Genomic DNA, 6,167 nt, shown 5'->3' with positions numbered 1-6,167 from the left:
TCTCCAACGTATCTATAATTTTTGATTGTTCCGTGCTATTATGGTATCATTTTAGAACAATTCTTATGGACTTATCTACCAATTTATATTATTTTTTTTGTACTAACCTATTGACCCAGTTTCGAGTGCCACTTGATGTTTTCTGCGTGTTTTCCACTTCCCAGGTTCTAGTACCAAATGAAGTCCAATTGACTTGAAACTTTTTGTGAAATTTTCTAGACCAAAACAAGCCCATGGAGCAATGGAAGAAGGTCGGAGGGCGCACAATTCCCCCCACAAGCCAACACGACGCTGCCTGGGGCGCCTTGATGGCTTGTGGCTCCCTCGTGGCTCTCTCGACTCCGTTCTCTGGCCTATAAATTTTCATCTACCCTAAAACCTTCGGGGGAGGTCCCGAAACACTTTTTACGCCACCGCAAGTCTCTATTCCGACAAGAGGCCATCTAGAGCTTTGTTCCGGCACTCCGTCGGAGGGGGATTGATCACAGAGGGCTTCTTAATCAACCTTGATGCCCTCATGAAGATGTGTCATTAGTTCACCACAGACCTATGGGTACATATCCAGTACCTAGATGGCAATATCTCTCTTTGATCTTCAATACAATGATCATTCCATCTTCACTTTGGTCCATATGATGTAACTCTTTTGTACGGTGCGTTTGTTGGGATCCGATGAATTGTGGATTTATGTTCAGATTATTCATGATAAATATTTGAGTCTCCTCTGATATATAATATGTTTCTTATGTGCACAATTATGATAGCTTCGTAATTCTCTCCGATCTATTGGAATAGTTTGGCCAACTAGATAGATATTTCTTCGGTGAGAGAGGTGCCTTGTGGTAGGTTCAACCTGGCGAGTTTCTATACCCCAGTGACAGAAGGGGACAAGTTGCGTCTTTGTGTTGCTTCTACTAAGGGTAAAACGATGGGGTTTATTCATATTGGTTGATTTTACTTTGTATACATCATGTCATCTTACTCCAAGCATTACTTCGTTCTTCATGAACTTAATACGTAGAGAGGCAAGCATAGAAGCGCTCTTGAAGTGAAGTAATAGTAATAGGTACAGGCAGGAGTCAATCTATTTGTTTATGCACGTGACACCTATATTTGCATGATCATTGCCATGAAAATCGCATAACTATCCGCTCTTCTATCAATTCCCCAATAGTAATTTGTTTACCCACCGTGTGCTATTATTATGAGAGATGCCATTAGGAAAAACTATGGCCCCCGGGTCTATTCACAACATAGTGCTAAAATATCCAATACTTTGGTGCCATTTATTTGCCTTTATTTTGTTTTGCGTATTAAAATTATCTACACACCTCATTTGCTTGCAAATAATGAGACCAAGGGGATTGAAAATCCTCTTGCGCGCATTGGGTGCAAGTTGTTCGTTCTTTTGTGTGCAGCCACTGAAGACGGTTGTGGTTGACATTCCTATTGGTTCGATAAACCTTGGTTTGGTAACTAAGAGAAATACTTACCCGCATTGTGTTGTGATAACCCGTTCCTCTTCACGATAAACCCAACATAGATCACAAGTATCATCTCCCGACAAGTGATTTTCTTTAAAGACTTTTAGCTAGGCATGATAATTTCAATGATGCTCACATAAGGATAGGTGATGAAACATCCAAAAGAGCATCATGAATATTATGACAAGCACATTATTTTTGTGGCACTGTGGTATATGCAAGGGTATAATTATTTTTATGAGAAACTTCCATGAAAAATTCTACATTGTTTCCACGAGCATGAACACAAGTGTTCAAGGTCGACCCTCACTTCTTCAATGCATAACTTTCGAATCGCATCTATTTTAAGAGGAGATAAATTTTTTTGTTTTTTTCACCCATAACTAAAGAAGGAAAACAAGAAAACAAAAACAAAACAAAAACAAAATCTACTTAGTGATAGAAGCAAACAAGCATACACGAAAATATTAACCTCGCGCTATTGCTCCCCGACAACGATGCCAGAAAAGGTCTTTATAACCCACAAGTGTAGGGGATCATTTGTAGCCTTTTTTGATAAGTAAGAGTGTCAAACCCAACGAGGAGCTAAAGGTAGAACTAATATTCTCTCAAGTTCTATCAACCACCGATACAACTCTACGCATGCTAACGCTTACTTTACCTAGAACAAGTATGAAAGTATTTTGCGGGAAGGAAACTAGAAGTACTTAGTAGGTGTGATAGATAGTTTAGCAAGGAATAAAGTGAAAATAAATAGAAGTTAGGGGATGTTTGGTAGAAATCTTTTTGTGTAACGCAAGATAAATATTGTCCATAGGCAATTGAGTATCATGATAGATACTTATCATATGCAATGAGGGAGAGGCATACGCTAACACTTTTTCCGTACTTGGATCATATGCACTTATGATTGGACCTCTAGCAAGCATGTGCAACTACTATAATCATTAAGGTAAACCCAACCATAGCATTAAACATCAAACCCTCTAACACTTTTTCCGTACTTGGATCATATGCACTTATGATTGGACCTCTAGCAAGCATGTGCAACTACTATAATCATTAAGGTAAACCCAACCATAGCATTAAACATCAAACCCTCTTTACTCCCATACGCACACAACTCCCTTACTCGGGAGTAAGCTTCTTTCACTCTAGCCACCCACTATAAGCGAATCATGAACATATTGCAAACCCTCCAGCATGAATCCTTCAGGTGTGCGCCTCATGGAAAGCACATTAGGACAACACCATATCAACACATAACTCATATCAATAACATCATATCACAATTAACCCGTGGGACAAAATAAATCTACTCAAACATCATAGGATAGCCACAAATCATTGGATAATAATATATATCATTAAGCACCATGTTCAAGTAGAGATTACAGCGAAAATGAGAGATTTTACACCGCTGCATAGAGGAAGAGAGAGTTGGTGGTGACGGCGGAGAAGTTGGTGGTGTAGATCATTGTCATGATGGTTGCCCCGGCGGTGCTGCGGCACCACCGGGAGAGAGGGGGATAGAGCCTCCTCCTTCTTATTCTTCCTCGGCCTCCTCCCTAGGTAGGAGGAGGGTTTCTCCTCTGGTCCATGGCCGTCGTGGCACCCAGAGGGTAGCAGCCCCTCCGGGACTGGATCTCTCTCTCTCTGCTTCTCTCTTGTTTTCCCGACTGTTTTTCGCCCTTCACCGTTTCTTAAATATCCGAAGATCCGTAAATCCGATCGGGCTGAAATTTTGAGCAGATTTTTATCGATAAAATATATTTCTTGCACGGAAAGAAGGGCCTCAACTGACTTAAGGTCTGGCCACAAGCCATCAGGGCGCGATCGGATTCCGACTCCCCCAAACCATGACCTTTTGTCTTGTGGGGCCCTCGGCCATCGTCATGTGTTGATTCCGACTCCCATAATTCACATATGTTCCAAAAAATCTCCGTAAAATTTTTTTCACGTTTGAAGTCCGTTCGATATGGATTTTTTGCGAAAAACACAAAAAATAGGAACTGGCACTGGGCACGGGATAAGTAAGTTAGTCCCAAAAAATAATATAAAATGTTGCCAAAAGTATATGAAAGTTGTAGAATATTGGCATGAATACTTTATAAATTATTGATACGTTGAAGACGTATCAGCATCCCCAAGCCTAATTCCTTCTCATCCTCGAGTAGGTAAATGATAAAAGAAATAATTTATGAAGTGTGAATGCTACCATAGTATATAAGTTTGACCAATGTTACTTCCAATCACTTTTTCTAGCATCATAAAACAGCAACTCTTTTCTCATAGAACTTCTCATGATCAAGTAACATGAGGGAGAGGCGTGAACTAACATACTTTTCGTACTTGCATCATATGAACTTATAATTGGACCTCTAGCAAGCGTCCGCAACTAGTAGAAATCATGAAGGTAAAGCCAACCATAGCATTAACACATCAAGCCCCCTTTACTCCCATAGGTAAACAACCCCTTACTCGGGTGTAAGATTTTCTCACTCTAGCCGCCCACTATAAGTGAATCAAGAACACATTGCAACACCCTTCAATGGGAATCACCCACGTGTGCGCGAAACGGGAGGCACCTTAGGACAACACCAAAATAAAACATACAACTCAAACCAACCACGATAATCAATCATCCCATAGGACAAAACAAATCTACTCAAACATCATAGGATAGCCACACATCATTGGATAATAATATATAGCATGCAGCACCATGTTTAAGTAGATATTACAACAGGGAAAAGAGGTTTAACACCGCTGCATAGAGGGGAGAGAGTTGGTGGTGATGGCGGCAAAGTTGTTGGTGTAGATCGCCATCATGATGGTTGCCCCGATGGCACTCCGATGCCACTAGGAGAGGCGGGGAGAGAGCCCCCTCCTTCTTATTCTTCCTTGATCCCCCCTAGACGGGAGGAGAGTTTCCCCTCTGGTCCATGGTCGCCATGGATCCCGGGGGGCAAGAGCCCCTCTGAGATTAGATCTTTCTCTTTGTTTATCACCTATTTCCACGACTGTTTTCTGACCCCTTTACCATTTCTTAAATATCCGGAGATTCGTCACTCCAATTGGACTAAAATTTTGAGGGGATTTTTGTTGGCAAATTATATTTCTTGAGGCAAAAGAAGGCCCCCAAACGACTTAAGGGGTGACCACAAGCTATCAGGGCGGGACCACCTCCTGGGCATGCCATGTTGTCTTGTGAGAGCCCCGGGCATCATGTTGTGTTGATATTTCTTCCCGAAATTCATATACATTCCAAAAAAATCTCTGTAAACTCTTATCGTGTTTGGACTTCGTTCGATATGGATTTTTTGCGAAACAAAAAACACACAAAAAACGGGAACTTGCACTGGGAACTGGATAAGTAAGTTAGTCCCAAAATAATATAAAATGTTGCCAAAAGTATATGAAAGTTGTAGAATATTGGCATGAAGCAATAAAAATTATAGATATGATGGAGGTGTATCATGCACGTGTTAATGCCAAGCTAATAGGGCGCGCCCACCCACCGTGGGTGCGCCCTAATGTCTTGGGGGCCACATAGGGACCCCCTCACTTATATATTCAGCCTAGTGCTTCTCCTACCTCTAGAAAAAAAATCATGTCTACTCTCTCTCTCTCTCTCTCTCTCGCTTTCTCTCTCGTGTTCTTGCTCCCAAACCTGAGATTTTCGATATCTTTGCTCAGAACTTCATTTCCAAAACTGTTTTGACGGACCGTTCCTTGGTATGTGACTCTCCCATTGATCCAATTAGTACTTGCTTTAGTGGTTTATATTATGCTTCACTTCATGCTACTGAAAATGAGCTTTCATGTTGAACTCTTCGAGTTCCAAATAGTATGAATGCTTGATATGGCCTATGGGCATCTATATGAGTAGTCACTATCAATCTTACGAAGTTTTATTGACATAATTTTGTGGCCCAATTTTTTCCAGAATTTTGTTCATAGGAAAATGAACTTCTTTAGGAGGAATTCCTCAAGGAGACGTACTTCCGGTGAGTCATCGAGCAGGAGCTCGGTATGATAAGCATATGTTGAACCAAGAGCGAGTTTGACAATCATGGTCGATGCCAAATCATGATGTTGGTCATGGGATGAGTTCGTGAGAGGTGCAGGTATTAAGGATGAATTTGATTGATACATTTACAATACCGACCTCACTGACTTTCTCTCAGATAAGTGCATTCAACACTATGATCTTACTTGTTCATTCACAGAAATGTTTCAGTGTCACTCTCATACTTCTAGAGTGTTCTTTAAATTCTATGGTAAATCTTATAGTATGACTCTAGAAGAATTTTGTGATGCATGCAAACTTCCATATTGGGGCTCACTTGACAAACCACAAAAATCTGATTATAATATGTTCCTTGAGAGTCTTTGCATTGGGGAGGATAGATGACTGGCACGAGCTAGAACAGAAAGTATCCAATTCCCCTCTATTCGCTACTTTGCATTGTTTAATGGGAAATGTATTGTGGGCAAGCAAGATTGTAGTGCACCGTGCGCTCCTCATTTGAGTATCATTTACACTGCGGTAACAAATGATAAACAATATAACCTTGGAGCAATTGTTGCCCATAGACAGCATTTTAACACGGGTAATGGTGATTTGTATGGAGGAATTTATGCCCCCCGCGTAGGTGCAAAACTAGGAGTCTCATCTCG

The sequence above is a fragment of the Hordeum vulgare genome, chromosome 7H (assembly GCF_904849725.1).
Source record: "Hordeum vulgare subsp. vulgare chromosome 7H, MorexV3_pseudomolecules_assembly, whole genome shotgun sequence".
NCBI classification, from domain to species: Eukaryota; Viridiplantae; Streptophyta; class Magnoliopsida; order Poales; family Poaceae; genus Hordeum; species Hordeum vulgare.
The sequence above is the reverse complement of the archived record's forward strand: the minus strand, read 5'-3'. Positions refer to the sequence as shown.